At 42.7% G+C, this 8814-nt stretch overlaps 1 pseudogene; it reads right to left on the reverse strand.

Moving 5' to 3' along the window:
- Positions 1 to 4151: 4151 nt before the first annotated feature.
- On the reverse strand, positions 4152 to 5991 carry LOC126400470 (uncharacterized; annotated as a pseudogene).
- Positions 5992 to 8814: the final 2823 nt, after the last annotated feature.

An 8814-nucleotide genomic window follows, 5' to 3' on the forward strand; every position in this document is an offset into this window, starting at 1 on the left:
CTCACTAAGCAGCCTCTCTCTGTCTCCTCTCACTCAGCCTCGTTCAGCCTCGATCTTGTCAGCATGCTCCACACACGCGCTGTCTCCCCCCCACACCTCGCGATTGCATCGTCATTTAAAAAAGACATCGTGAAACAACCCTTCTATCGCCGATGGGCGATCGGATCGCCCATCGGCACAACCCTAGCACAAACCACATGTTTTGGACAGCTGTGAAGTGACAGAATGTCCCACCATCATGGTTCTTATATTGCCAGATTCCAGAGAGTCTCCCCTCTTCACATATGGCAGAATATGTCAACTTCCAACTTGCTATGGTGAGATACATGTAAAAATTTAAGAATTTAGTCACACAGATTTTTTTTTTCATTGATATAAAAAATGAATATAAAATACAGGCACATAGAAGAACATGAAATGATGGCAAATCTGGTTAGCCCACACTGTCCTGAAAAAAAACAAGATATGTAACCTTTATAATGACTGTGATATGAGCTTAAAAGTAAAGGCAGGAAAAATACCCCAAAAAGGCCTAGTCTATTTCCATAGAGTGGAGTTAGTTGTAACATGGTGTTACAACTAAGCCTTCTATATTAAGTTTGAACTAATGTCCTTAATTAAATGAGATATACTTTGTATTTTCAATTTGTCAGGTATCTTATTGACACAGTTTCATAGTTTTGTCAATATTCATACATTCAATACTTTGACATGTGGATCTAGGTTACCCAATCTATGTGCATCTATGGGTCCAACCATTGAATATGGATGATACTAACAGATGGACAGATACCAGTATGGATACCTATCCTTCACCTGATGTAGATGGAGAGATAGGCATCTACATACATCTAGTCATCAATCTATCACAGATGAAAAGAAGAAAAATATAATATTCACACATACCGGGGCGTCGGTGGCTTAGTGGATAGAGCAGGCGCCCCATGTACAAGGCTGTTGCCGCAGCGGCCTGGGTTCGACTCCAGCCTGTGGCCCTTTGCTGCATGTCATTCCCTCTCTCTCTCTCCCCCCTTCACACTTGTCTGTCCTATACATTAAAGGCTAAAGAGCCCCAAAAAGTATCTTAAAAAAAAAAAAAATTCACACATACCAGATGTATCCATGTGTGTGCTGTTCGTTACATTCATGAAGCATTGGTGGTTAGATGAGGGATGTAAAGATGTTTGAATATCTATCATAGATAGATCATAAACAGTATCAATCTATAGTATATTAATAGAATTGTATTGAATTAATTGTGTTAAACAGACTTTTTCAGCAAGTGTTACAGCTAACTCTTGCCAGTAAACCCCACCCATAAGGTACACTGCAACTTTTCACTTCCACAACTTCTCACTTCAGTTGTAGAAGGTAAGTTCTGGAGTAAAAAAACAAAACAACTTCGTTTTTTTAATAGAGATGTGCATGTTGTTGACTAAAACAAACAAACAAACAAAAAAAATCTTAAATAGTTCTAATAACAAATCAAAAATGTGTTAAGTTGTATCCCACTCCTCCTTAGGTTTCTTTCAAAATTTGAGGGGACACACATTAAGGAGGGGTTCTGTGAAAGGTCCGAGTTAAAAGTATTTTATAACTTTCAATTTCTCAGCTCCTGTTTGTTGTCATCCATTTTGGTACGCTTTTTGTTGCAGATGCTGTTTAATGACAGCACTGAGCCGAAAGGGGGAGGGGTTTAAACATGTGATTGGACCAGCCCAATGTCAATAAAGAAAATATACCAATGGGCCAGACTACCTGTATCATTGGCCGACCAGACAAAAAAGGGATAAAAAAGACGATTGTGTCTGCCCAAAGGGCACATCGGCCCCTCGGAAAACTGCCCAGTATGCCAGAATGGCCATTTCACCCCTGGAGGGGATGGTGGATGACGTGTCACCTAGGTGGAACGGTTACAGAATAACAAGAACAAATAGTTTCAGCAAGACATTGCTGAGTTTCCTGCAGCTTTTTATCCCCCAAATGTAGGTGTTTTTTAGCAACCTGTCACTGATTTTTTACCAGGGATAATGGCATGAAAAGTGGTTGTTTTATACTGAGACATCGCTGCTTTTCCAGCTGTCCCCCCAAAACCAGCTATTTTAAACCAAAATATGATCTTTTCCTAATCATAACGTGTTTTTTATACCTATACATAATCACGCATTAACCACAGCATTGTTGAAACGTAATGTTTCAAGGTATCTTCTACATAATGTACCGATGTACTGTGTGTATGGTTTGCACAGATGTGCAATGCCAACATTTTTCTGGTGAGCGGGCTGCATTTTCTCAGATTCAATCTAGCATGCAGCTGTTTTTTAGACACCTGCAAATTATGGGTTAGCTGAACCACAGCTAAACAAGTCAGGTGTAAAGCAACACAGCACCAGCTCTAGGTTGTTGAGTACATTTGAACACAAACACTGAGGAGAACAGTCCTCTTGCAATACATTATTAATACTGTAGCAGCATCATTGTGATGTTGATTTATTGTGATGACTGTTGTCTCACTGACGCAGGCGTAATTTCTTCTCTCCTGCAGACATTTAAAGTCAGGCATATTCAGCCTCGCAGTTATTATGTGACGCTGAGTGTGTTATAAAGACTCAGAGTGAGTTTTCAATAAAACTTTACAACATAGAATACATACAGGGGTGTTGTAGTGAATTGCATTACACGTATGTACTGGTGCTGAATGCACCGGTAAGTCAGTGTTATAAAGTTGAAATAAGCTCTGTACCCTGTGGCTCTTCAGCTGGCGTTCAATCTCATTTTACCATAATAACTGGGTTGTTGAGATCAGCAGGACTGCAGGACAGTGATCCATTTTTGTTGTTTCAGATGGATGTAATGGACAGAAATTATGTAAATGTACTCTAAAATTGCCTGAAATTGGTTTTGAACTGGCTTTCTTCAGTGGGAGTGACATCCAAAACAAAGAGCCCTGCTATGGGTTTTTTTGGGACTTCAGTAAAACATTACATCCATCTACATGAAGTATTTCATCTATTCCATCAGTTTTTGTCCCCAGATATTTTGGCACATTTTGCATGTTCATTAAATACTACAGGTTTTTTTGGGCGGAGAAGGATGTTGAGAAGCAAGATTCATTAGAACTCAATCTGCATTCACCTCCTCCATCGACAGCAATATCATTAAACCTCTCTGGTCAAACCCCTCCTTTCCTTCTAGCTCTCAGTTCTGTGTCCATCAGTGTTTGGCTCATTAATCTTATATCAATCATATTTAATCCCTTTTTTTTTTTTTTTGCTATTGCTGTTAATTATGCCTGTAACGCTGCTTTTGATTACACACTATGTAAAGTGTTGAGTGGGCAGAAGCAGGAGAAGCAAGCCGTCATTGACTGAAACGTATGCAGAAGGCTGCCTGTTGACACCTCAGAGGACCGCTTTCCTTGATTTACCTGTGTCCAAATGAATTCCTGTCCATGCCACATGAAATACAACTCATGAAACAGCGCTGCATTTTCTTAGATTCAAGTGCAAACACACAACAGGCTCATAAAAACGCCCTCCTCTCTCGCACATTCTAATGATGAATAATTTGTGACAGCGCCTCAGTTTTCAAAGATGTGAATTCTGCATTGATTCCTACACTCTCCTCTGCTGTGCTCTGCTCTGCTCAGCAGTGTGCCTGTGAATGGAGAGGAATTTTGTAGCAGCAATTAGATACAGGCCAGCTGCTAAGAGGGTGATGAGCAGCACAAACACACACCAAGATTCTTGGATTAATTAGCATTTCTTTAGCCTGGATACAGACAGAGACACGTGGAACAGGTGGTATCTACATGTCCAGTCAATCTACTACAACCAGACCTGAACTATATCACACATTAAATTATAACGAAAGACATGATTGCAATCTTAGAGCTGACACATTTATGATCTGTGATAAGAAACACTGTTACATTTTTCCTTCACAGGTATGCCCTCTTGTTTTGAGCTGTCAGCACATTGTAGAGACCACACTGTCTACATAATGGATGTAGCTACTGTGACGTCACCCATTGGTTTGCGAACTGTTTTATTGCCTTGAGTTCCGCATTTCAGCCGTCACCAGATTTTTGTAGCCACAACTGACCATATTTGGACAAGAGTTTGGAGGTGTGGAGGGGTGAGAGGTGGATCTCACTGAGAGGCCGTGGTGATGCCCACAGACAACCTGTTAGTTAAGAGGCTCTGCCCTGTGTACATACAGCTGCAGATGCCTAATCTGGACACATCATCAGTGATGTTCCTGGAGTCTCCTCTCTTAAGCCATAGCCATTTTGAGGCTGTCTCTGCAGCATTGGTGGTATTGCAGATAGCTCTCCTCCTCCTCTCTCCCTTGATGCCCAAACTGCTGTAGGCTCTGGCTAAGGATCAGGCCGCAAATCCCCTACATCCAGCCTCCACCGGGAGGCACCTCGCTCTTGATCCAGCCTGCTGACTGTCGCTGACCAGTCCCGTGTACTTGGAGAGCTTCTTTTCAAGGGCCTCTTCCAAGTGGTCTTCCCATGGGCCTGTCAACTCCAGTAGGACAGCCTGCTTGATGGACTCTTGGTAGACACAAGGACAATGTCTGGTCGCAGGGTGGTAACTGCTATATGGTTGGGGAACTTCAGCTGACGCTCGAGATCGACCAACAATTGACAGTCCCTTACCAAGGTCAGAATGCCTGCAGATGTTCTTTTGGTGGGAGCTGTCTGCTCCCCTGCCCAGATGAAGGTGATGGATTTCTTGGAGGGTCGGTGCCGCTTTGCCCACTCCAGTCCTATGCCAATGGCTTCAGCGATGGTCTTAAGGACCTGGTCATGTCAACATCAGTGCTGTCCATCTCCAAGTGCCCTTGTACAGCAGCTAAGGATGTGCTCAAGGCTTCCTCGCTTGGAACACAGTGGGCATGTTGGTGACTCTGCTATGCCCCAAGTGTGCAAGTTTGATGGGCTTAGAAACACGTTGTATACTGCCTGGATGAGAAATCTGATGCGGTGAGGCTCAGCTTTCCAAAGCTTGGCCCAGGTCACTTTTCTCTCCATCGCATTCTCCCATCTAGTCCAAGCTCCCTGCTGCTTCATCCCCACTGCCTTGCAGACTCTTGTCTCCTCCATTGCAGTCCTCACCTCGTCCTGAACCAGATGGCGCCATCCCTTCCCTCTGGTGATGTTTGTTTGGGGAGTTGGAAAGGATCCCAGGTCAGTTCTGCCTCATGTGACCACTCCCACCAGGCTCTTGTGATGCAGCCTCACCTCTGCTTCCTGAACAGCATCCTCTGCCCTCCACTTCCTGCCAGTCCTTACTTGGATCCCTGCCTTGGCCACCTTTGGATTGCTTGAGTCCCTGTACTGAACCACTTCCCTGGCTCTTGTCACTTTGAACTCTTCCTCCAAAGATTTGAAGGGCAGTTGCAGTTTGTTGTTGCATCCATAGAGTACAATGCTGCTCAGGCTCTTTGGCAGACCCAGCCATCTCCTGAGGTGGCTGCTGACCCTCCTCTCTAAGGTCTCAACTATTGAGATTGGGACTGCGTAGACAAGGAGGGGCCTCAGGATCCTAGGAAGAATGCTATGCTTGTAGATCCAGACTTTGAACTTTCTGGGTTGGCCTGACTTGTCCACAGATTTCAGCCAGCCATCCAACTCAGTACAGGTCGACTGAATGGATGTTGTGTCCCTGTCAAAACCTTGCCTAAGCTCTTGACTGGCTTCTCTGTGATGGTTAGGATGTCTGTGCCTACGATGGTAAACCGGAACTTGTCTTCCACCCTCCCTTCCCTCAGCACCATGGATCTTGATTTGGCTGGTTTAAAATGCATCCTGGTCCACCCCACCAGCTTTTCGAGCCCCTGCAGAATCCACTGGCAGCCTGGGACTGACTCTGTGGTGACTGTGAGGTCATCCATGAATGCCCTGATGGGTGGTTGCCGTAGACCGGAACTCGTTCTGGGCCCTCTGCACTCTGGTTCAGCAGGATTGGTGAGCATTTTCATGTCTAGAACAGAACCGTTCAGCTGCAATACAGACAATGATTGTTGTCATCTCATGTAGCCTTCTATCAGTGTCTCCTTTCACAGTTGCCTCCAGCACTTTGTTGACATCGTCGTCAAACTGCTTCCACAATGAAGTCATGTCCCTTAAATGTGCGCAACTTTGAGCATAAATAAAATGTAAACGGTTGAGATATATGAAAATTTACCTCTTGTTCAGTTGTCATGAATATTGAATTCACTCTAGAGACTAAAACTGTTGTTTGTACCAGGCTGTAAACATGTTTATTTTTGCTGTAAAGTTGGCCATTTTAACTTGAGAGGCTCAGGGAATTTACCCGTCTGTTCTCACTCCCAACTTGTCAAATACCACTGCTTTATCAATGATTTCAGCATCAGACACTGACGTTCAGGGTAACCTTTCGCGGCAGTATGGTAAGCACCAGGCAGCAACTATTTCTGATGTGACCAGCAACTACTGTAATATAGAGCAAGAAAATTTGCTGGGTGGGTGGAAAGGGCAACCTGGTCTCACTCCGAAGTCGCTGAAAACCTGTGCTTGGTCGGTGACTTCTGGCATCAGACACAGACGAAAAAAGCCATCATTTCACGTCACCGTTATTGTTTAACAGCACCTGGCAGCATCAGGGGGAAAACACAGGACAATAATGAAATTTAAGGTGGCAGAAGTCCTATAAGGGCAGGCACAAACAGTTGGGGGATGGGTCCAACACCCACTGACTTTCAAGCAGGAGTTCACTTCCCGTGTGATTGTCACACCAAATCCCTTTCTTTTTTCCTAAACCCAACCATGTGCATGTGTTGGCTAAATGTAACCACATGCGTTTGTTGCTGAAGGAAAAAAAAACATCAATTTGCAGTGTTGTACAGACCTAGTGTGTTTATTTTGCAAGAGACTCAAACTGTACATTTCCTGTGAAAATGGAAGTGTATTTTGAAAACACACAATGCATGTAACAGGCTGAAGGTGACACTGCATCCCAGAACGGCAACAAACAACGCAGCCAGAGTACCTTACACGTCATATCTTGATGTGAAAAGTCCATGACCAAACACCAATATGTAAAGAGGTTGAAGTGAGAATATGTTGGGAGGGGAGGTGGAGGGGTAACACGAACACTGTGTTAATGAGAATCGTACTTATTTAAAGTAAAAGATTTTTTTTTTCTCTTTTTTCATGCTTTTGTTGCCTAAATGTAAATAAACTACACATTCTCACTCTGACCTTGTTACATATCGACGTCATAGAGTTTCCACATCGAGATATGAAGTGCAAGGTACCCTGGGTGCATTGGTTGTTGATATTCTGGGCCGCTGTGTTGACTAAAGCCTGTTACATGCAGGCTTGTCTGTTTTCAAATTACATTTCTGTGTCTACAGGAAATGTACAGTTTGCATACAGTCTCTTTCGAAATAAACACACTATGTTGGTACAAAACCACAAATAGACGTGTTTTTCCTTCAACAGAAAATGCACATGTTTTGCCAACACATGCACGTGGTTGGTTTTAGGAAAAAAAAACTAGGTTTGGCTTTACAAGTGAGCAGAAGGAATTTGTGTGTAAACTGTTCGCAGACGGAAATTTACGTGCATGTCCGCATTCATCAATATTTTAGTAGCTCCAATCTTTTCATAGCTACTAACAAAATCTACTCCTGCTCCTGACCACTCGTAGTGCTTGTGTAAATTTAGTAAAGCACATAAATATTGCTTGTCACTATTGGAAATTACAATTTTAATTCGTATTGCGCTCTGTTATGTACACAATACACAGATGCCTTTGAAACACGTAATCTAAACATGACAAAATATTAAAAATATAACACATTTAGTTAAATTAGTTGGCAATTAGCAGGTTTAATGGTTCATGATTGTGAATTATTTATGTAAATCGACTCAATAGATTACACGTTCTTTCTACATGTTGAGTGATGATAATAAAAATATCCGTAAGGACAGCCGGATCACAGCCTCTTCGGCCTCGGTACCTGGGTTCAGCAGGGGCAGCAGGTGGTGGAGCCATGAAGGAGCACGTGCCAGCTGAAAGAATTATTTGAGACAGCACATGTTTTTTGGGGTTTTATTTGTGGCTTTTTGATCATTTGAATGAATAAATCTGATTTGAAAAATGTTTAATTTACGTTGTATAAAACAGAGCTTTAAGCTATTAAGATTCAAATAATTTGAAGACGATGCATATAAACTGCTGTAGGCTATATGTTATCCGTATTATTTGTTAAAATAAATGTTAAATAGCTCTACATTCTGACAGCCATCACTGATTTAGAGTTCATTACGCACAAAACATCTCTGGTTTCTGGTTCCCACTTCATTCAAAACCCCACAAATGAATCTTCTGTTTGTTTGGTGACCGCTGTATTTTTTTTGTGTGTGCTTATGCGTTTCTTTGCCTCCAGTTTCATATCAAACCATTTACGCTTCACCTCTGACATGGTTCTTTTTTACTACGGAGACAACATCAACAGCATCTGTTACCTCTCTCCAGGCCTTCGCTTTGCCTGTCCCTGTCACACCACTACTAACTGAAGAAAATAAAATGTTTTTTCTTAAGTCCACTTCACCCAAAATTATTTCGATCTCCGCTTCGGAAAAATTCTTTTTTCTTTCTCTCTCTTTCTTTTTTTGTGCCATGACTGACAGGTCGACTGGATGCACCTACACCTCCTTATATGGTGGTCATTGGCTATTCATGGGTGGGGATTTATGCTAATTGCTGAATACCGGGAGCGCGCTGTCACTTTACGATGGATTGCATTCATGATCATACACACGTGTTTACGATC

This window comes from Epinephelus moara, chromosome 14, assembly GCF_006386435.1.
Source record: "Epinephelus moara isolate mb chromosome 14, YSFRI_EMoa_1.0, whole genome shotgun sequence".
Lineage (NCBI taxonomy): Eukaryota > Metazoa > Chordata > Actinopteri > Perciformes > Serranidae > Epinephelus > Epinephelus moara.